The 24,384-nt window shown below is 40.9% G+C and overlaps 1 long non-coding RNA gene across 2 annotated transcripts in view; it reads left to right on the top strand.

Moving 5' to 3' along the window:
• The first annotated feature begins 5,110 nt into the window (after window positions 1-5,110).
• LOC113253882 (uncharacterized) overlaps window positions 5,111-24,384 on the top strand; it is a 49,301-nt gene continuing 30,027 nt past the window's right edge. For both annotated transcript variants that reach the window (XR_003315565.3, XR_008960691.1), the window contains exons 1-2: window positions 5,111-5,219; window positions 15,447-15,523. This is a non-coding gene — a long non-coding RNA (uncharacterized LOC113253882). The remainder of the gene's footprint in view (window positions 5,220-15,446; window positions 15,524-24,384) is intronic.

The following is a 24,384-nucleotide window of genomic DNA, read 5'->3' on the forward strand; positions in this document are numbered from 1 at the left end:
TTTTTACTTGGCAGACATTTTCAGAAAAAAATTGTGAAAGATTTTAAAATCGTTTAACCCCCCATCTCTCCTAAAAAAAATTTACCACAATGTTCTGTTATCTATGTCTTTTACCGGCTTTGCATTAATTGACATTTTTGTAAACTTCAGAAAACTGATAATAGTCATGATTCTTCTTCTTAGAAATGCAAATAAATTGTGACCAAAATGTAACTGGTTATTGCCCCTATCTCTTAGCCTCTTTTTGTAAATTTAGTTCAGCATTTCTTCCTGTCTAAATGTAATTCTTTGAATTATCCTTGGAACCGGTTGTAACATCTTACTGGTTTCCTCGTTAATTAATGCATTACACAAAATCTTTGACACATGTTCATTTTTAATTCATTTGTATAAGAGGCATGATTATACCTTTAAAAAAAACCAATGTTATCCTTTAACAAATAGAGAAGTTGGTATAATGTAGGTTACATAGCTAGTGGACACATGTCACACAAGACTTGAACTACAGAGCACATGCTCTTACTCCCTATGTTATGCTTAGAAGCTAAAAGATAAAACGGAGAAGCAAAAGCATGTTGCCTATTGAAACCAATATGCGATTGGTTAAAGCCATGTTGCCTATGGGGAGCTCTAATTGAACAGATAAGTTCATTTAGGAAGACTTGGAAAACCTACATTTTGCCTAGAATAGGTTCCACCAAAAGGCATCTCCTAGCATTTGGGAAATCAGAGCAATTAGCAGAGAAATCAGGCTGCTCTGCTGGGCTTAAGGACATTTCCTTACAAAGCCTACTCTGAGTATGGAATTTTTAATTAACATTTCGAGAGAGTGGTCACATGGGGTAGTGTGCCCAGGGTGCTGTGGCAGTTGCTTTGTTTGAGTTAAGTCCCTTAGTGCTAACAGTTGGATATCTGCAGATTAAGTGCAGACAATACTTGGACAGACAATTGAAAAAGTCATTTTTTGATGCTTTCCCCAGCTGCTGCTGAGAGATTAGCTGGGATGTTATCCAGGTTCTTTCACTGTAGCTGATAAAACTTTATGAGAGCAGCATGTGAGTTTCTACATTATTGTTGATTTAGCTGGGAAAAGAATCTGGAGACACTGTTGCACTCCTTTTATGGGTTGTGAGTCAACTAGTCTAGCCTTTGCTTGCTGGACAGCGCTCCTGTTGGGAGGAAATATATTACTAAAGATAGACAAAGAAACCTATACAAAACAGTTATTTTAGTCTCTCTGGCATCCATTCCTATTTCCCATTTCATCCCACTTTGTGTCCATCACAATCCACGTCTCCTGTATTGGGCTGTGGGTTAGGTAATGCCATTCACAGTTATTTGTGTTTCCTTGCTACAAAGATTGGTCAAGGTGGGAATTACCGACCTGGGCAGAAGGTGGTCTGTAGATGATATTCCCTTGGCTAAAGTGATTGTTCAGGAATGTCCAATTAGAGTAAAGTTTAGAGTTTTTGTTCAGTTATTGTGGAAAACTATCATCTCATACCCTGGATGTGTTTGAGAAAGAAACTGTAGTTCCACTTTCTGCTAGCAGTACTCTTATGTTCATAAGAAAAGCCATCTCGAAGATCAAATGGATACAGAGAGGAATGCCTAAAGAATCACAGAGAAGCAAAACTAAAGCCTTAATGAAACTGCATATAAAGCCACTCGACCTCTGGACCTTCCAGTGACTTGAACCTGTAAATTCCCCTAATTGTTTGAATAAATCTATTTTGGATTTTCTGTCACTCACAATGAAGGACTCCTACCACCAAATATGGGATCTTTGTGTGGTCCCTGCTGCTTCCTGCTCTTCCCACAGCACTGTATTAAGTGTGCAGAGAGGATTCTGCATCATGATTTTGGCTGAAGTCTCATCTTTGCTGGAAGACCTGGGATTATGCTCACTAATACCCTCTGGGAGCTCTAAGAATCTTCTTCTTTCCTTGCCCTAGCAGTTAGAGGTACAATTCTGGACTACCTTCCTGTGACCTTCCAAGGAAGTGAAAATTCTAAGGAGAGAATGGAATTGACCCCAATTAGGAAAAGCTGGAGAACTCTGGACAGATAGTGTGTCAGAGGATTTTCTCTGGGAAACACAATTTTTATATTTTTATATTTGTGTATCTTTAAGACTAGGGGAGTCTTAATGCTGACTCCCCTACCACCTCTACAATCTTCCTAAAGAGCAAGAACCATCTTTGTTTTAGATTTATCTATCTATCTATCTATCTATCTATCTATCTATCTATCTATCTATTTGACAGAGAGAGAGAGAGCACGCAAGAAGTTGGAGTGACAGAGGGAGAAGGAGAAGCAAGTTCCCCATGGAGCAGGGAGCCTGACACAGGGCTCAATCCCAGGATCCTGGGATCATGACCTGAGCCGAAGGCAGTCACTTAACCAACTGAGCCACCCAGGTGCCCATCATGTTTGTTTTATACACTATCCTCAGTGCCTAGCATGGTGGTTGGCCCCTGGGAAACATTTAATAATTATTGGTTAAATTAGAAGGACAAGCAGATGAATAGGAGTCAAGTTGTACAGAGGTTTTGGTGGGGTTCTTTTCATACTCTACCAGTAAGGGATTTTCATTTCAGAACTTGTGAACATAATTACAGTTTTCAGGGTTTATCTAAAATAAGCTTCCCGGAAATTTTACCCCCTCACCCAATTCTTTTTTTAGCCTTTTCTTCTAAATTCAAAAGAAACCCATAATCTGAATTTCTCTAAGAAGAACGTTGTTTCATTTGTAATTTTGGAACAGGAGTTAGGTTGATGAAATATCTATAGGCCCTATGTAAATAAATGCATAACATGTATATACGTGAAGAACTCTGTCACTTGATTGCTTTAAATCATGAAAGAACTTGCTGAGTCAAGGTCCATGTATTCGAACTGCCTACGTGCTTTTGGTATTACTCCTTCAGTTACAAATAGCTAAACATGGTAAAGATAGAAAAAAAGAAGAAGGCCACTCTTAGCTCCTTTTCTTCGCTAGAAGACATTAGTTGAAATATTAACTTTTTCTTTACCTAAAAGGACAGAAACCACGAATCCAATTCTGCTAACTTCCAAGTAAGACTAGATAAGAACCGTTCAATTACAGGTTGCTTATTTATCTAATTCTCTTGGCAGGATTTGCTTTTGGTGAAACAAATCACCTGTTGAAGGGGGGGAAGCCATTTAAGTGATTAAAATCTGCGTCAGCTAATTTCCTCTTTAACCTATTTGTAAGCCAGCAAGAGCTGATAATTGTAATGAATAGTTCTAATGGGAAGCTTTAGTTGACATTTGGATCTCATTAGACTTTGAAAAACTTCTGCCATCTTGTTCTTTTTGAGCTCTTTTGCTGGCAGTACAGTTTTCAAGGTAGGCTTCAGTGCATGGAGTTTCGTGCATAAGCTTTGAAGTTTCAGAATTTTGGATCCAGCTTTGCCATTGCCAGCTGTGTGAATCCGGACAATTCTTGATTTTTTGAAACTCAGTGTTTACAGTTATGAAATGAATTTTATGATGGATTGTGATGATAATTAAATGAGCTAATATAAAGTGCAGAGATTACAAGTGCAAAGGGCTTAACAATGTCTGGCATATGGTAAGCAGATATTAACAGGTTGTGCTCGTTATTAATAAGAAGCTCTGAAACGAAAAAGCTAACTGGATGAAGATGGGGTGCTAGAAGAATAAAGATCAGTTCCCTTTCTATAATTAACTTATCAGTTGCTAGGAAATTTAATACACAAGTAATAGACATTTGCTCTATTATCAAGAAAATACTAGAAACAGACATCTTTTCAAGTTCTGGTACCCAACAACTTCTGTATTACATGTACCATCCATTTGGATTTCTTCTTTAAAGAATATCTTACTTTAGGGGTCAGAGTGTATCATATTTCTTGAATAGGAACATCTTAGTCCCAGTGGAGAATTAAAATCAGTTAATGTGAATGTCAACCTTTCCTCTTGGTGTTTCTTCTTGGTATATATCATTTAAAGGTGAAGAAAGTGTAAAATGGAGAAAAGTGACTGCAGGACCTGGTGAATGTAGATGGTGTAAGAAAATGTATGAGAATGAAAAAGGAGAGAAAGATTAGTAGCTTCTTGATACAGACCATCTATATGTACATATAAGGGGGGGCGTCGTATATCATTGCTATTTTGTTGGCATGTCATTACCGCAGTTTTTACCCTTTTTTGAGGCTGTAGAATATGAATAATAGTCTTAGACAAATAAGTCAACTCTTGACTCTCTGTGCAGGGGAGATAGCAGGGTTTGTAAGCTGACTTAGGTATGTATTAGAAATTTTTATTGTGTGTGAGGGGAACAGTTCGGTTTATGGTCTCAAGATATTTTGTTCAGGCTAGCCTTAAAAATAATTTGCCTTTTGAACACACATCAATTGTTTCTGCCTCTAGGAAGACCATTTAAGGCCAATTTAGGTGGATTTAAAAGTATGCAAGTAATTCGTAGTGTAAGTAGTCTATATCCAAAGAGAAATAATAGGGAGTACCTGTTTTTATTTCTTCAGTACTATGCTTTGAGTTTAGATTTAATCTCTTGTTTATAGTGGGAAGCTGAGGAATTTTTCCCTAGTCCAGAAGTGGTTTAGCTTGGAGATAAAAATAACCACATGTCACTGAAAGAACAGAGTTTGGTATCTCTGCTCTCACTTTAAAAATGTTTCTTAATTTCCTAGCAGTGTGCTGATGAGACATAACAGAATCCTGTTGTAGAAAGTGGGGAAGTATCCTGATCAGAAATAAAACTCTGAGCAGTCGAGGCAAGAGGTGGGGCCTCAGAACTTGACACTTTTGTATTTCTCCTACTTTGTAATTTCCCTTGATATCACCTGCATTGTACTTTAAGCTATCATTTCTGTCTTAGTTGGTGAACCTTGTCTTTATCAACCTTTTTTTATCCAGGCTGTCTCAGGACCAGTTTCTCAAATAGCCTCCTGAATACCATCATCTTATTTCTCTGGGTGGGAGGGGATGGAGCAAGAACAGGAGAAAGCACAAAGCCTCTTATTGTTTTCATTGTTAAACTAGAGTTAAAACTTAGAAGCCGTTTGCTCTCATAATCCAAATTTCTGGGTTTTCAGTCTACTCAAACAGGTGTGTTTCCATTTGGGAGAGTCCCCTCTTACCATCTTCCTCCTGGGAAATGAAATCATTTCGTTCCTGCTGAATCTATATTGTCAAAGAGTTTGCAAAAGGTAGGTATATACTGGAGGTTGTTTTTGCTTTTTGTGTTTGTGTTCAATGTATTCTGTTGGAAGGTATTGTGAGGGCTGGGGGGGGGATTAGGTGGTGTCTGTAGTTTTCATAAACAGCTGGGGCTCTGAGCAGAAACTCTTTAAATTACACATTCAAAAATAGCATCTGGCATAGTGGGAACAACAGAGCTCCAGGGACCCTGGAGGAGGTAAAGTAGGAGAGCTTGTCAGGTTTCTTGTAGTTTTACCACCAGACCTTAAGAATAGAATTAACCAATAGAGAGTAATGAGATTTGCTTTAGTGTCTCAGAAACACAGCTAATAGGATTTCAGCCTGGTGAAAAGCATGTGGACGGTGATTGAAGAAGCAGGATTTGGAGATGACATAAATGAGCTTAAGAGTAGTGGTTTTCAGGGGCGCCTGGGTGGCATAGTGGTTGAGCGTCTGCCTTCAGCTCAGGGCGTGATCCTGGCATTATGGGATCGAGCCCCACATCAGGCTCCTCCGCTATGAACCTGCTTCTTCCTCTCCCACTCCCCCTGCTTGTGTTCCCTCTCTCGCTGGCTGTCTCTATCTCTGTCGAATAAATAAATAAAATCTTAGAAAAAAAAAAAGAGTAGTGGTTTTCAAAGTGTGGTCTTCAGACCATCGGTATCAGCATTACCTGGGAATTTGTCAGAAATGCAAATACTTGGTCCCCAACCCAAACCTACTGGATCAGAAACTGGGGGTGGGGCCCAGAAATCCATGGTTCAAGGAGTCTTCCAGGTGATTCTGATGCATGTTAAAATTTGGAAAGCATTATTTTAGGGCACCGGGGTCACTTTTCCTTGCTGCATTACCTTAATGAGGAGGTGGCTTTCATCTGCCTCTCCCCGCAACTGATTACTCCAGGCCTATGAACGAATACTTGTGTGGATAGCAGATCCAAAAAGCGATGATAGAACTTGGACGGGTTTGCGTTCCATTTTTCTAAGACCTGAAGTGACCCCTTTTTAGGTGCTCCTATTTCTTCCCAAACCTTAGCTGCCTCAGTCTCTGTGACTCTGGGCAGATGTCCTCACTTGTTATTTCACTGTGGAACTGAGCTGTCCAAAATGATAGCCGCTAGTCACATATGGCTATTTAAATTAAGAGGACATAAAATTAAAAATTTAATTCCTCAGTCACAATAGCCATATTTCAACTGTTCAGTAGCCACATGTGGCTAGGAGCTGCGGTATTAGACAATACAGATATCGAACACCTTCATTTCTCTAATACTAAACTTTAAACCTATGAGTACTTTGCCAGTTTCTGTGGTGTAAATACTCCTACTGTGACTAATTTCAAGCTACTGACATGTCACGGAACACAGAGTTAGTTGCAAAGAGATACACACAATTAAAGTGCGAGACAAAGTGAATTGGTTCCATGTCACCAGTTTTAAGGGAGAAATTCTTCCCTGATGGCAAAAAATGCTGATTCTCTTCTTTACATTCTAATTTCGTTTTACGATGAGACTGGCTTTCCAAGAACACAGTATTAATAGCATACTAAATGTGGCCAATAACTCGGACACCTTAACTTTGTTTTGGGTAGAAGGTGGAAATACACAATATACAATTTAACTTAAAACATCTTTTCCATGTCAATAGGGGAAAACTGCTCAAAGTGGATTGGGACCAGTGTCTTAGAGTGCCCGCGCACTCAAAACTAAACCATACCAAAAAAAGAAAACCGCAAAACCAAACAAAAAAAGCCCTAAACCATACAAGATGTTAAGGTGCATATGTCCTAGTCTAAATTTTATAACGAGTCAACAGTGGAGCTTCATTGATTATTCTATTAACTGGAGGTGTTTATAGTCCTATCCGGTTGTGGATAGTAAGCCTAACAGTAACAACTTGTTTATTAATAGAAACATGAAAGGATTGTCTTTGATCTTTGAGGTCATGAATGACTTGCAAATATGCTGTTAAAGGTGAGCAATGTACTTACCTTAAAAATATTTGTCATTTTTAAAGTGCTTAGAAATTCTTTTTGAAAGATGGAAAATTATTCTTTTAATTACAAGTTAAATAAAACCCAATTGATTTGGTGAAGACCTTTTTTCTTTTTTTGACCAGGGCATTATCTAATCTGTGTGTGTGGTGACGTGGAGGTTTACGGTCTTGAATGATGCTCTTGCATCACTAAGCTAGCAGTTCATCTTTTAGATAGAAGTAGATTTTAGTCCATGGATTTCGTTAGCCCATTGGAAATGAGAAAACAGAATCATTCTTTTTTTTTTTAAAGATTTTATTTATTTATGTGACAGCCAGCCAGCGTGAGAGAGAACACAGCAGGGGAGTGGGAGGGGAAGAAGCAGGCTCCCAGCGGAGGAGCCTGATGTGGGGCTCGATCCCGGACCGCAGGATCACACCCTGAGCCGAAGGCAGACGTTTAACGACTGCGCTACCCAGGCACCCCAGCAAAATCATTCTTATCCTACTTCCTTTATTGAAAAGGAAAATCCCTTAAGTCTGAATGCCTTTGTCACTAAAACTGTTTGTTAATTGTGATCATCATAACTGGATGAGAATTTAAATTAAACTGAGAACCTGACTGAATCCATTTATTTCTGCAGAAAGGTTATACACATTTGTGTCAGACTGGGTCATTTTGAGGCCCTTGGGAGTCTGCTATTCTAATGCTGGCCCAGCTAAAGCTGGGTGTCCTTGAATGACAGCTGCTAAAAATTCAATCAATAAGCGGTGTCCAAATGTCAGAGAGAGTGGTGTGAAGCAGGCACAGGTTGAGACAGTGTGCAGGATTTGATTCTGGGCAGTCAGAGTTTAAGTTTGACTCAGAAAAGAAATAAGTCAGCATCTTTAATCCCCAAACATTATACACCATCTAGTCAGTAGACTTAGCAAAGGTCAAGCAATCAATATGGTTGGCATTAGCAGAGATAGGTTATGGGAGACGCTTTTACTCCTTGAAATTGTTTTTTACGTTCCAATATCCAAAAAGGTAGGCAGACTGTCAGGTGGAGTAAAAAAGAACTTGTATGACAGTGAAATGAGCAGATCATTGGTCAAAGGGCTAAATTAAGAGATTCAGTGAAAATGGGAAGTAATGGAGGGATCCCAAATGGCTTCCTCATTGATCTCTGTTAAGGCTTTACTATTTTGAATGTGCACCTATCTTTTGGGAAAAATTGGGCTGTCTGATATAATATCAATCCAGCAAGATGGAAATACCAGCAGAAACATACTATGGTTCATCATGTTGTTACTCTAATCTTGACTTAAACTAGAAAAAAACAAAACAAAAAAAACCCCCAAAAAACAAGAGTAAGCTTTTGCCTTTGTTATTTGCAAGATCGCTTGGAGCATAGTAAAGGAAAGATAATTAGTGAAAATATTGGATTCTCCCGTTAAATTACATTTATAGATTTGCAAACTGAGGGGAGAGGGGTCATATATTTTCCATTTGCATATTCTTTCTAGACAGGTAGCAGAACAGTTATGGAATGGAAAAAGATGAATAAGAAACTGAGAAGGAAGGAAAAATGATTTGGTTAAAAAACCTAGTCATTTGAGAACTGAATGGTCATTATATGAACAGATTCAAATAGAATTCATCGAGGCCATTCAAAAGTCAAAAGCCAAGAGACAAAAAAATAAGAGTTCTTAGGTCCTTCTTATAAGTAAAAAACGTTTCAGATAGTATGTGTATTTTGATTTTCATCCAGAAAGACTCCTATTGGAATTGATCAAGAAGTTAACCTGTGACACCCTAATTTTATAATATTATTTCATTACACATGTCTAAAAAAAAAATTAGATGTATATTTTTTTTACCAGAGTTTGTGAGATTGTAGGAAACAAAATCAGAGACATTTCCCTGCTTTTTCTTAAGTTCTAGACTGCTCTAGAATGAAGTTGAGACCAGGTCTCAATGAGAAATTGATGGCCTTAAGTGGTAATTTATGTCAGATCCATAGGCTCTGATATAATATCTTCAGTTAGCTGAGGTATTCCAGATCTCACAGGTAGAAAAGTTATCCCCAAGATTTAGGAATTTACTTTTTATTCAATCTTACCAGGACAATCTAGAGAGCACTGTTTGTAGTTCATCCATTGAGAAGAATATATGTGAAGAAAGAATATGCTGGGAATGTGGAGAGTTACCCAGTGGATTTTATTGATTTTTCTGGGCCTGTAGTAGATTCCAGTCATGGCTCCAAGCCTTTAACCATTCCCTGTATCTACACCTTTTGCCCTGAGACTGCATTTCTTCCAATGCAAAGAGTCTACTTTCCTTGAATCTGGACGGGTCCTGTGAATTGCTTTGGTCAATGGAATGCGGCAGAACTGACAGCCTGCTGTATCTGAGCCTGGGTCTAAAAAGGCACCGTGTTTCTGCCATGAGAAAAATACTCGCCTAGCTGACTGAAAGGAGTTCTGATTAATTCTTCATGGAACCCTGGATGCTTTATTAAAATAAACAAGAAGACCTGGAAGTAACAAGCTTGCTTCACCTAATCACCTCCCAGGAGCCATTTATCTGAGTTGATTTGACCTGGGACCCAAGGTTTCAGCCATCTATATGGCAAGATCAGTATGCAGATGTATTCGTGTCCCTCCAAACCTGACAGGTGTCTAGAAGTTACGAAGTTAACGCTCACACGGGACCTCCTTGCATCAGCATTCTCAGAATTCTATCAAGGAGCTTAGAAGTGGTTTAATAATGGCCTCTGACTTCTCTGTACTTGCCATCAAAGCAGAATGAGCCAATTTTCCAGTAGAATATAGTTTGGGAATTTAAATACATGTTCTTTTTCTTCTTTTTCTTTTTTTTGTCCTGGCTTTTATGGAATCAATCAGTGTGCCATCCTTTAGAGACTGCCATTCCATTGTCTTCCGGCTTTTCCTTCCATTTCTTCCCCTTACTGGAGAAAACAATGGAATTTTGTGAAAGCCCCAGGGGTTTTTGAAGCTCAGAGGGACAGGCTCTTACCTCTGAAGAGAAGGGGAATTTGATTGAAAATAGAGGCTACTTATGATTCATTCAGAGGAATTTTTCCTCTCCATCATCTTATTTGCCTGGTGATTTGATCCTCTGTGGCTCTTCAGAGCCCACTGTGAGATGATTTGCTTCAGCTGCACTGGATCTTTTTCAAATATTTTCCAAGGACAAACACCCTCCCTACAGGTTTCCTCAGCTGCAATGATTGTCTTGTCTGGGGATTGTATTCTGATTAATTTAACTTTAGCTTCCTTACTGCTTCAGTGGATTCCAAATTTGTCATGGTTAAAAAAAAAAATTCTCTGGGGAAGTTTCATAAAAGAAGCTGGTGAGAACAGGGCTTAGGATTTATTCTGCTGAGCAACCTTTAGAATGTGGCGAGGGGCTGAGAGGCACAGAGAAGAAGAATGGAGGGAATGCCAAATTCTTCCTGATGCATGTTCAGAGGTCAGGCACAATTCTGCGCTGCAGAAATTTCAGCGATCATTGTTCTGCCATGAGGCGCTCCATCCAATTGAGGAGAAAGCAGTACAAAGCATGCGCTACGTGACTGCAGCCAGCAGGGGGCGGAAGCGCCACAGCCGTAAGCCACAACGTCTAAGGAAGTTGCTTGGACCAAGTGTTGCACGCTGTTCTGGAGTCCAGCTTGTTCTGAACTCCATGCAAGCCTTTCTTTCTGTAAGATTTTTGCTCTCACTAAGTCTTTCCTGCTGACAGTACAGGCAGTAGGGTCAGTATGCCTGGATTTGAAACCTGGCTGCTCTACTTGTTAGCCTTGTCATCTCTGTATACCTCAGTCTTTCTTGTCTGAAAAATGGGAAAAGATCAGTTGTTGTGGAGGTGTGAGGGATGATCGAGCTACCTTACATAATGCATTTGGAACAGTGCCTGGCCCTTATGAAGTGCAAGATCAATAGTAGCTAATAATAGTAGAGCCTTCCCTTTGCTCTCCACCTCCCTTCCTCCCAAGTCTGATGTAAAAATAAATAAATGTAGCAATAGGTTATGCAGGCTGATTTCCCTTCATTCTTCAACACTCATCTCAAAAACACAAAATCAACTGCCAAAAAATGCTTATGCTAAATCTAATAATGAGAAAATATCAGACAAAACCAAATTGAGGGACATTCTACTCAATAACTAGATTGTGTGCTTCAAAAATGACAAGGTCAGGAAAGACAAAGAAACTCTTCCAGACTATACAATACGAAACAGACGCGACGCCTGAATGCTGCACGTGAGCTAGGAATTTATTTTGCTATAAAGTATATGTTGGGACAGTCGGTGAAATTTGAATAAGGTCTGTAGATAAGACAGTAATATTAAATCAGTATTAATTTCCTGATTTTGCTAATTGTAAGCTATGGAAGAGAATGTCCTTGCTTTTAAGAAGCACACACTGGAGTATTTAAGTGTAAAGGGGGCATAATTTCTGTAAATTACTCTCAAATGGCTTTAAAATGTGTATTTGTCTATACATGTGTTATATACATGAGAGAGAGTGTATCTGGTATAACATTCAGCATATCGAGATGAAGCATATATGAGAATCCTTTGTGCCGTTCCTGCAAATTTTTGAATGCCTGAAACCACAAGGAAATAGAAAAATAAGAAAAAATAAAAACCAAAATTAAAAATAAAAGCCCTCATCTTAGATGCTTATTTCTCCAAGAAACTTTTCTGATATTCCCCTCGCCTGATATGCTTAGGTGACACAGATGCTCCGTGCCCTGTGCGCCCCTGCCCTGTGGCCTTTCTCACTGTCACAACACCCATTACACTGTAACTGCCCGTTTATGTCATCGAACTGTGAGCCCAGCCCAGGAAGGCAGGGACCCCGTTTTATCATTCACCTTTGTATCACCTGAGCCTAGCGGATACCTGGCACAGAGAGGAAACTCATTATGGACTTGCTGACTGATAAGGTGGTGGAACTTGGCCTTAGACCCAAGGTTTGATTTTCTGGGGGCTTGCTGTGAATTTCAGGCTTGCTTCTTAGGTTTTGTAGTAGGGATGTAGCACTGGTTTGGGAGTTGGCACAACCAGGCAGGAAGCCGAGTTCTGTCATAGTGTGCATGAGGGAGAGTGTCTTCGGTTTCTTTATACCTTAGCCGTGATTCCCTAGCTTGGAGACACAGTGAAGATAGAATTGGAACTCTTTGAAAGAAAGCCAATAATTAGCGGACTCTCTTTGTTTAGGCGTTTAATTTGAGGGAATGCCACTATATATGGTCAAAGCCAAATGTGTTTAGTATTTTTTAAAAAGATTTTATTTATTTGGCAGAGAGAGAGAGAAAGTGAGAGAGCGAGCACAAGCAGGGGGAGCAGCAGGCAGAGGCAGAGGGAGAATCAGGCTCTTCAGTGAGCAGGGATCCCAACGTTGGGCTCGAGCCCAGCACCCTGGGATCATGACCTGAGCGAAAGGCAGATATGTAACTGACTGAGCCATCCAGGCACCCCTAAGTGTGTTTAGTATTAAAAAACATATTTTTTTTTCTTAAAATGTAGCCCCTAAATGCAAACCACAGTTTCATGTGATGTGCAATGAGGAAACAGAATCTGAGTTGGATGTAGAACTGACTGTAAGGCATTAGTGAGAAACGTGTGTGTGCGTGTGTGTGTGCATGTGTGTGTGTGTATGTGTGTGTGTGTGTGTTGCCTACTTGTTCCCCTTTTATGGTAATGTCTGGGAGTTTTAAAGGGCAATTTTGTCTATATATAATGAGCTGATGTTAAAATGTAATGTCATAAAGATGCACTTCACTCCTTTATTTAATTTCCGTATTAATTTACTCTTTTAAGAGTGTCCTTGTGGTCACTGTTGTCACCGCTATTCTAATCTAATATTGATTTCAAGCTAGGTATTTTGCTATTTGACAAAGATAACAGTGCAATAGATAATCAGGATTTTTATCTATACTAGAAGCCATGGAAGCCTATCTAGAAAAAGTTCAAAAGTGTGCACACGATTCTAGAAAAGAAACTCAACTAGAGAGTAGAAATATCAAGCCAAGCCAGGTTTCATGCTGTGGTTTTTTATTTATAACCTGGTGAACTGAGGCTGTAGCATGCATCATCTTTAGAAATCCCTATGAGGAAGGAAAATTGAACGTAGGGGCTCTGGTCAGTATGAATCAGTGAGGAAAAACTCTTAACTCCCCACACCTCAAAAATAATTCCCTCTTGCAACCTACCAATTAGAGATTCATTTGGAATAATGGGTTCTTCTAAACACTGTTCTGCAAGTTGAGGCCCCTACCACCTATACTTCGGTGTGAATTGGTTTAATCGGGCATTATGATTGCATTTCCTCTAACACCTAGCTGAGAAGATGAGATAGTGGTCTCTGTTGGAGGGAACTGGAGGAGGAAGAAAGAGCTACTTTAGAGGAGGAGGTATTTTGGAAAAAGTGCAGATCAGGGGGAAAGTGGGGAAGTGGGTTGCTTAGGAGAGATGTAAACAGTATCTTAACTCTTGGAGTTTGGGGAACAGAGGCAGGAAGAAGAGCAGAAATGGTCAAGGTTCCCAAAAGAGAGGATAAAGTAGCCAAAACAGATGTTGACCACGCAGCAGTGGTGGCAGGAATCCTGCTTAGCATGTCACCAAATAACATGTAAGTCATGGTTCTGTAATTGTCTGCTTTGAAGAATTACCTGGCTTGTTTCCCTTGAAGAAGGAACTATCATACACATCAATGTTTGTCTTAGAATAAAGTATACCCATGTTACTGATCAATGAATACTTAATTAAACATATAATGTTCCTGACACCTTTGCCATGCCTATTGATACTTATCTGGGATCTTACCACCTGGAACTTAATTTCTCAACAAAGTTTGCAAAGTACTTGGACAAAACTAACTTCCACTGAACTTTAAAAATAAAATGAACAAATTCCAGAGCAACCAACTGAATAATTCTGTTATATGAGCCATCACTATAAATGGCTCATTTATCTAAATGGCATTCAATTTCACATGGGCATTCAGGATTTTTAAGAAAGACAATGGCTATTTCTCCAAGCCCTAAAAATCCCATCAGATAGGGGCAGCAGGTAGAAAGCTTTCATTCTTGTCAAAATCAGTCTTGACTTCAGAGTATGGCAATGACAGTGTGTCGTTGTCACATTCTTGTCCACTCAGGCAGATGCCTTTGGTCCACTTAGTCATCGTTCTAGAACTAGGAGCCTTTGCAGTATAAATCCCACAGCTGAAGAGTAGTAAAGATCAGAACTCAAAATTAGAAAGAGGGACACCCGGCTGGCTCAGTTGGTAGAGCATGTGACTCTTGATCTCGGGGTTGTGAGTTTGAGTCTCATATTGCGTATAGAGATGACTCAAAAATAAAATCTAAAAAAAAAAAAAAAAAGGGGGGGGCACCTGGGTGGCACAGCGGTTAAGCGTCTGCCTTCGGCTCAGGGCGTGATCCCGGCGTTGTGGGATCGAGCCCCACATCAGGCTCCTCTGCTATGAGCCTGCTTCTTCCTCTCCCACTCCCCCTGCTTGTGTTCCCTCTGTCGCTGGCTGTCTCTATCTCTGTCAAATAAATAAATAAAATCTTTAAAAAAAAAAAAAAAGCAAATTAGGAAGAAAGAAGCCAAGAAATGTCTGGGAGAAACTTGAACTTGCTTAGGGCTTTGTGGGGAGGGAGAGAAAGGGAGAAAGTCTGTTGGGAATGAATACTAGGGCACGGAGCAGGGCACATATTCTTGCAGATTTCCTAGCTATTTCTCATCTGTTCTCAGATTTTCCCTGATAGTCTCCCAGGATAACTTGGCAGAGGAAATATAGTCTTTTGGGGAGAGAAATAAAGGTTTAAATAAGGCTGGTAAAAAAAATATGGCTGATACATTTATGGGCCAGTCCAGTGCGCCTGCCCTGCCACAGCCTTTATTCAGGGGCACGCCTTCTCTCCTCTGGACAGCTACAATCAGCCTGCAACTGCTCCTGTTGCCTCGCCCCAAGCCTGCAGAGTCACCCCGTACTCTACTACAGGGGAATTTTTCTAAAATGCAAGTATTATTGTTTGACAGCCCTGCTTAAAAGCTTTCAGTGACTTTGTATTTTCTGTGGAATATATCTCCAGGTTTATAGCATTAAGAACCTTCGTATTCTATTCCTCCAACCTTATCTCTTATGACTTCCCTTTATTAATTCTAGTTTCACAGAGTTTTTATAATTTATATCCAAGCTTTCTTATACATGCCTGACAAACTGCTACTCTACCTTTCAGAGGCAAAGTTGGGAATTTTTTTTCACCTTTGGAAACACCCTCCTTAGAGCCCCACCTCCTAACTCCAAGAAGTCAAAGTGAGTATATTGGTTAATGTTGCCACTCTACCTAGCATACGTGTCTAATTACTTTTTTTTTTTTACAACCTATTGCAATTGTTTTTCCACTTATCTCCCATGCTAGATTTTGACCATCTTCAAGGTTGATATCTAATTTATTCGTTTTTATAGTTGTAACATATGGCACACAATAGGTGCTTAACAATTGTCCATTGGATCAGTGAATGACGTGTTCATGCTTAAATCCCGGTATTTAGTTAGTAGCTCAATAAGTGAAACCAAGCACTGTTTGCCCAGAGTCAACCCTGCGCTGGGCGGGATCCCCTATGGGGTTAGGAAGTGAGAGAACACTGGTTGGAGAGAGGGGTTTGGAACAATGCAGATGTGGGTTCATTTTTTAGGAGAAAATAAATAACAGCTGGTGGGAATGTCATTATTACTGAATAGGGAGATATTCATGACATTATGGAAAAGTAATTATTGTTTGGTTAAATAATACGAATGAGAAATATACCATAGTAGAGTGGCCATGGACAAGTGTTTGGATAGGGATGAAATACATGGAAATAGAATTAGATAAACACGAATTGGTCCACAAGAAAGTGCCTGTTGTGGTCGGTAGGGTACTTGGAGCTGCAGATGTGGTGAAGAGCAGGGGTTCCGTGGTTCTGATGTTGTGTCAGCTGTATTGACAGGGAGACGGGTGGCATCTGGGATACATTCGTGCAGAGAACCAAGACTGTGATTCTATTTTTTTTTTATGTCTGATCTTATTTATTTGTAACTCTTTAGAAAATCTCATTCTTGACTGGCCTCAGACTTAGAGGTAGAAGCTCCCAGGGAAGACAGCCTCTGTCTCTCGGCGATCTGTTCCTGGCATTTTTCTTCGGTCTCCTTCGTTCTCTTGGCCAGAAGTTTAGCCAATTCTGCAGCCTCTCCCTTATTTTTCTCAGGACGCTGTTTCTTCAGAGCAGTACGCTGACGTTTCTGTTGGAGGAAATGTGATGATGCTGGATCTTGGGCGCTTTGGTTCTAGGTTTCTTACCTTCTTTATTTAGGGGCTTTCTCACAGCATAGGGGCGGACATCATCTTCTTTAGAGAGACTGGAAAGTTTGTGGGTTCTGCTAGCTCTTTTGGACCCCAGGCGACGAGGCGCAGGGGTATCAATAAGTCCAGGAATGTCTTTCTCCCCCTGTTTTTACAATGACCAAGTTGAGAACACTGAGAGGGGCATCCACAATGCAGCCCCGAGCTGACTGGCGCTTTCTCTCCAGTCCTCCTTGGTCCGGAGCAGGAATGCCCCTCACTCAGCAGCGGCAGGCACGGCCACGGGTCAGGACAGCCTGCTTCATGGGGAAGCCTTGTCGGTTGTCGCCACCACGGATTCAGACCATGTAACCCTTCCGTTCTTCACCCACAGCAGCGGCAGCAGCTTCTGTGGCCATAGGCTTCTCATAAAAGGTATGAAGTTAGCATTCATCGTCCACTTCAGTGAGTTCCTGGCAGCCAGGAGCTGGGAAAGAGATGTTCAGCTTCAGCCCGAAGCAGCCTAACGCCTCCTCGGAGCCACAAAAAAGAGCGACTGTGATCCTATTTTTTACTGCATCAGAACTCTCCTCCCCCAAAACGAGGAACCTTCCCCCTCTCTGCAGCAATGCCTCAGTGACGATGAGCAATAAAAGTTCATGAATTTTCTATTTATTGGTGCCGTAGCAGCTGCTGCAGTTAGAAGCTCACAGCTTGGTGCCTCAGCTGTATACAAGTTTCTGACCCAGTGTGTAGCTCTTTAAAACATATTTTACAATGAAAATTTTCAAACACGCAAAATAGATTCTACCCATGTACCCCTGACCTAGTTTTAACAAATATTAACATTTTGTGGTCCTTTAATGACATATTTTAAAGCAAATTCTTGACTCATATTGCTTCAGACCTCAGTATATCATTATGCATCTCTAACTGATAAGGATATTAAAAATAATATAGCCACCAAGCCATCATCACATCCAGGGTTGCTTGTAATATGTGCAAGGGACTGGCTCCCTTCTTTCCCCTCATCCCACTCCTCTGTCAGCTGTGCGTACAGCTCCCCCTTATGCCTGAGCCACTCTTTCTGAAAGAAGAACCCGCCATTGTAGTCCTCTCCTTGTGCAGAGTCTCCATTTGCAAAATACCATCTGTGAAGGATGAAGTTTCCTGGCCTTTGCCTTTGTCCAACTCATACCTGCTACTTTAATTAGCAAAAAGATGTATTCAGTCTGTAAACTAATCTAGCACTATTTCAAATCTCACCTCTACCTGACATGTCAAAAGGGTTCATTTAAAAAAAATCAGATAGTGTATTTAAAGATCTTAGGAGAGGAAAGAACCCTGATAGATGGTATGGAATTTTAATTTATCAGAACTTGTTTTGATTTTTAGTTTAGAAGCCAGAGTCTTGAGATTCATATCTGAAGCCATGCAAGGACGCTTCTAGAAGTTTTATAAGTGATATTTAGGATAATACTAATAATCACTTCTGCAATTTATTTTTTCTTAGGAAAGCTGATGGGAATAAATCCCTTGGTACTTTTAACTGATTGAAAGTGTAGTATGGAGTTTCTAGACTAGACCACAAGCTCCGTCAGACCAGATATCTAATTGTCTTGTACACTGCAATGTTGATTGCACCTGGTGTATAGTGAGTTCTAAGCATAGGAAGTTCCCGGGGCGTGTATGTTGAATGGACAAAGAAAGATAATGGGCAGCGTTTCCTCCATTTAAGATGTCCTATTAGCGCGGCTGAGATCTAGCAAGATCTAGGAACTATTCCTCTCCCTCCAGCAGAAGCCACAGATGTTGACTTCATCCTGTACTCCTGACTCACCTCTTCCCCGGTCTTTGGTTTGGATTGTATCTCTCTTTCACAGCCTCGCTGGGATGCTGCCACCATCGGTTATTAGCACGTGACTGCCCCAGCATCTGTTCTTTCTTACTGAATACAGAGCTGGGAGAGAAAGGCAGGAACTTGACTATTTCCACTACACCACAGACTTACCTTTAGGGAGCCATGATGTGGGTATCAAGAGGGAGAAAGAGAATGAAGTGGGTGGAGATTTTTGAGTTGTTTGTATTAAGATTAAGATTGAGATTAACCAGCGATTGCAAATAGGAGTAGTGGTTATGTGCCGCAGTATCCTCCTGAGTTTTAAAATTAGAGGACACCATTTACCATAATATCAAACGTGAAGTGTTCCTCACACGGGGACTTTTCTCCTTCTTAGAGAAAAATTGCTCTCATTTGTGGGTAACACACAGGGTAGAAAGGAAGAAGTCTGTTAGTTTCAATGATTGCGTCTAGTTTAGTTTCGCTTGCACTCCTAGGATTGTAGCCTTGGCTAGTAAAGCCTGCACAAAGATGTTTACGCAGACAAGCGCCTGCCACGGCAGATCACTTGGCTTTTTTTCTGGAGGTGTGAGAAGAGGGGTTGAAGGGTGACTGGGTGGGAATGGCTCTTAAAGAAGACCTGTCAACTGTAAATTTTGGGGAAATGAATCATGACTCTTTTGTTTTACTTCATTTACACAAATTTATAAACAAGATACAGTTTCAGGCAAGCGGGCACAAAAAAAAAAAAAAAAAAAAAAAAGGAGGAACATGTGACTCCCAGCCTTTGCATCACACCTTTTCTAGAATCTTGATCTTTACTAATTACAGTTACTGGTTTAATAACTTTAATAGTTACTGGTTTAAGTCTGTTAACTAGGGTATGCTTATCGCAATGACCAATAGACCTCAAATATAGAGTGGTTCAAACATAAGAGAAGCTTGTTTTTTTTGTTCATGTAATAGTTAGGGGGAATATGAACAGGCCCCTATCATTTAGGGACTCAGGCTAACAGAGGCTCTGCCCTGTAGAGGCTTCCAAATGTCCAAATGTCCCCAGTTTATCTTTTTCTTTTTCCTTTCTGGTTAGTTTGTATAGGAAAAGAGCAGATTTGTATGTGTCAAGTTTGGAAGTGGGATACATAATTTCTCCTTGTAGTCCATTGTTTAGAATTCAGTTACATGGTCCCATCTAACTTCAAAGGAGTCTACGTAATATAGTTGTTTAACCTAAATTCTCTAGTAAATAGAATCTGACCAAGGACTAAGTGCTGATGCTTTATTTGAGAGACTAGTCCAGGGCAGCAGGAGTGGGAGAAAGGGAAGTCAGGCAGAGAAGGATGGTAAACAGTGCAAGGGAACATGCAAGCTATTGCTTTATAAGAAGCTGAAGGAGAGAGCAGGTCACTTCGCAGGTTAACTGGCTTGGCCAGGCTGCGTGGTGAAATCATGATTCAGAACATTCCTTGGAGGGAGAAGAGGAAAGAGAATTTATCTGCCTGGTTCTTTTCCATCTCTTGCCTCTTACTGGTCAAAATTTGCCCCACAGTTTGTTCCTCAGCACTACCGGATTGCACCATCCAACATTTCAGCAGCTTCTCAGATGCCAAAACAAATGCTCTTTGGTGTGGCGTTTCATCTGACTCTGAATCTGAGTTAGAAAGAGGCAGGAGGAGACAGGGACGCGAGTGTGGCTCGTTTGCCTCAAGTAGCAAAAATTCTGAGTATGTTGGTTGTGGTGGCAGCTGTCTGGAGGATAAGTGAAGCCAATACAATCTATAAATTGCAGAAAGATGTCTTACAGTCTGCCCCTTGCACCATTGCGATCCGTGTATGCCCTCCAATTATATCTGGTTCATAAACTAAAATATGGGAACAACATTTTTGTTGTTGTTGTTTGTTGTAGTTTGTTGTTGTTGTTGTTGTTAGAACAAGCGGTCATCTTCCTGGAAAGTAGAGGTACAAGTTCAACCAGTCAGAGTCATGTTTAAGGTGCATTTTCCTAGAAGAGATAAGGTGGGAAGGTCAGTGAAATCTACTCCAGCCCCTGCTTCTGCAGTTGGTCCTGAGGCTGTAATTGAGATCTATCATTTCTCTCCTCCACCATCCATTGTAGATTTCCTCGCCCTCTGTAAGTACTTCCACTGGCATGCTTGCCTAGTGGGGTGACCCAGACCTTCATTCTGAGCCTTTGTTGCTCTGTGTTACTAGATAATGGTTGTTACAACTGGTCAATGATGGTTAGTACCGGGTATGGAAATACTCAGATGTCTTAGTGAGTATCTGTGGTCTTAGACATTGCGTAGAAGCAACCCTAAGTTCTTATGGTAATCAAGGTTCATTGCCTCAGCCAGTCTCGTTACTCCTTTCTGTGATTGCCAAGTCATGGAGAGTTCAAACTCTACCAGTGGCAGGTGCAGCTTCTAGTTCGGTGGAACCACCACTGTACCCCGTGGCAAGTGTTCCCCTTCTGGGAATTAGAAGCTGTAACCCTCCAGAGCCCTGGATTGCAGGACTGAACGCACAAATGCCACAAGTGGGCTATTGAGTGTGATGATAAGAGGAGGCCCTGGCATGCCTCTTTGCTCTTGGATTTCTGTATTCAAGTTATTGGAGACATAGTACCACATGTCAAGTTTCACCTACACTGCATCTTGGAGGTCACAGTGTCAAATCTTCAGTGTAGGGCAACCCTCTTGGGTCCTCTCCCTCTTCGGGAGCCCTGTACTATCACTTTACTATCGCTCAATAAATCTTGCTTTGCTGCCCACCAAAACAAAAAACAAAAACAAAAACAAACTTCAGTGTATAGTTTCTGAGCGGGCACCTTAGCCGAGCTTTTAACAGATCATTCCACTGTTCGTTTGCTTGGCTGCTTCTGAGTGATAACTCATTTGTTAGAAAGGCATGGATGATCTTAAAAATACACTCCTTCAGTCAACAACAAAATGAAAACACAAAACAGGGTGTGTCAATAATTTCATAAGCCTAAGCTTTATGTGAAGAATCTGAATACTGTATTCTTAGCAGGGAAAAATATAATTTTATTATTGGATAGAAACTTAAGAGGTCAACGAACTCACCTGTCCCATTTTACAAAAGAAAAATGGAGGCTCAATGGAAAGAATGACTTAAGAGGGACAACAGCTAATTAATGGATGAATTTGTGCTGCATTCAGGTTTTCTGATTTCTGGGTCCCTGAAAATTCCATTCTATAAAATCTTTTTTTTTAAAGATTTTATTTTTTTTAAAGATTTTATTTATTTGACAGAGAGAGAGAGAGAGAGAGAGAGACAGCCAGCGAGACAGGGACCACAAGCAGGGCGAGTGGGAGAAGAAGAAGCAGGATCCCAGCAGAGCAGGGAGCCTGATGCGGGTCTCGATCCCAGGACCCTGGGATCACTCCCTGAGCTGAAGGCAGACGCTTAATGACTGAGCCACCCAGGCGCCCCTAAAAGATTTTATTTATTTAAGAGAGAGAGAGAGAGAGAGCACGTGTGCATGAGCAGGGGAGGGGGGCAGGGGGAAGAGGGCAGAGGAAGAGGGAGAAGCAGACTCCCTGCTGAGCAGGGAGCCTGTCACGGGGCTGGATCCCAGGAGCCTGAGATCATGACCTGAGCAGAACAAAGACAGACACTTAACTGACTAAGCCACCCAGGAGCCCCTAAAATCATCTTTTAAACAAACAAACAAACAAAAAAATGGGTTCATCTTTTGAAAATTCGGAGTGGATTTTTAGATGCAAATTAGATTCTTTCAACGTTGTAATCGTCTTTGTTTATCCTTTTCCACAGTATATAGAATTGTATTTTTGTTCCTGGAAGTAATGCAATTTTCCATGGAGACGCAAGAAAAACATTCATCTTCAGGCAATAATTACTTTCCACTCCTTCAGGTCCTTGTTCAAGCGTCACCTCCTCCAGCAAGCCTTCCCTAAATTCTTTAGTTTGTGGCAAGCTTGTCTTCTCTTAAGTCGCACAGACACTATTTGCCATCTTTTTGTTATTTTTACTGCAAAACAAGTTTTACAAGATCACAATAAAATAAATGAAAGGGGAAAAAACTCCTAAAATCTTGTCATTTCAACAAATTAAGCCGTTTTCATTTTTCAAAATTACATTCAGCATTTGTGTGCCTATATAATTTGTAGGACATGGGGTATTTTTGTAATCATGGCATAGACAGATATTTGTGCTCATTTCCTCATTTGGCAGTGCATGACCACTTTTTCAAGTTGCTACATGATTTTCATAATTTTATTTTGAATAGCATTATTCATTACCTTTTGGATATTTCATAGGAATAATGAATAATGAATTAACATGTCTGAGTAGACTCAGCTTTTCCATTCAACATCATGCAATTTTAGGCAGAAAAAGTCCTTAACTTCTTCTCATTGCTACCCACTACTTTCATCCAGTTGAAAAGTCTAATTTTTCCACTGCCTAAATATTTCATAATGATGAACTCTTTTTTCCTACCTCATCACCGGCTTAGGCTTCTTGAGGCTTACCGGTCCAACCACAGTAGGCTAAGACTGGTTACTGCTAGTGTGGCTAGTAGGTTTTTATAGTCAGTTCTCCTTATGGATGCACAAGTAATCTTTCTAAAATAAAAATGTGATACTATTACTTCTCTGTTTAAAAACATTCAGTGATTTTCCTTTGTCAGTACTTAAAACGGGTTATTTTGCACAAAAATGTAGATTTCTGGTTCCTCTGGGGGGGTTGGACAATGGGCCACAGCGGGTCTGCATTCCAGCATGGCACCAGAAGCCTGAAACTGCGTGGAGGCTGTCTCTACAGACAGGGCAAGTGCTCACCAATCTGACATGGAGGTCCTTTCTCAATCTGGCCTGGCCCTTAGGGGCTTTTGAGTGTGAGACCCTTTACTGTCCAGGCTAAGGCCTAAATTCTTTTGAATGACACGTAAGATTCTTAATCATGGGCCCCGTTCAGTTCTTTCACCTTATCGTTGCATTTATCAAGAAATAGAGAGCGGCTCCCAAAATGTGCCTCGGAATGTCTTCCTTCTTCCCTCACCATTCTCATGTCTAGGGGAAGCTCTTTTTCTCCCTTCCAGACTTGGCTGCCTTGTCACCTCCTCTACAAAGACCGTCCTGATTTCTAAAACCTACCAGCTGGCAGAATGATCTGGAAAGGAATTTTACTTTTCATCCTATTCTACAACTAGATTTTCCCTGCTCAGGCCAGGAGTCAGCGGCAAGAAGCCTCCTCTTGCCGCTGCCTCCTCGTTCCTTCTCCTTCCCCTTTTCGTCTGGCTCTCTCCCCTGCTTTCTAATTCAGCAGAAGTTTATAGGAGAGCTGTTGAAGGCACTGGCTGCTCAAGAGGGTGGGTGAGGGTTCCTGCAAATGGTAGGGCTTCCATCCCTGGGAGACGAGTGAACGTGTCACGGTGGCACCATGAGCAAGTGCTTTAAGTCAGGTACAAGCGACGTGCTGTGAACGGGTGGAGGACGGAGTGTTTGCCAGCCGTGTTTGGCATAGGCCGGGAAAGGTGATTGCTTACATTTTAAAAGATTTCTTAACAGGATGATGGAACCATGTGTTCCTCAAAACTCTGTCTTTTTTTTTTTTTTTTAAAGATTTTATTCATTTATTTGACAGAGAGAGAGACAGCCAGCGAGAGAGGGAACACAGGCAGGGGGAGTGGGAGAGGAAGAAGCAGGCTCCTAGCGGAGGAGCCTGATGTGGGGCTTGATCCCAGAGCACTGGGATCACGCCCTGAGCCGAAGGCAGATGCTTAACAACTGAGCCACCCAGGCGCCCCCCTCATAACTCTGTCTTATACCTTCCTCTCATCTTTACATTCCCTTCTTTGCCTCTCTAATATTTCATTTTAGAAATGACAGTGACAGTCAGTTTGTCTGGCTTTGAATCTGACCCCATTACTTATCTCTGTGACGTTGGTCAGGACCACTTACGTTCTCCATGTCTGTTTCTTCATCTTCATGATGAGAGAAATAATAGTACCTACATCACAGGACTGTG

Source organism: Ursus arctos, unplaced genomic scaffold (assembly GCF_023065955.2).
Source record: "Ursus arctos isolate Adak ecotype North America unplaced genomic scaffold, UrsArc2.0 scaffold_20, whole genome shotgun sequence".
Classification (NCBI taxonomy): domain Eukaryota; kingdom Metazoa; phylum Chordata; class Mammalia; order Carnivora; family Ursidae; genus Ursus; species Ursus arctos.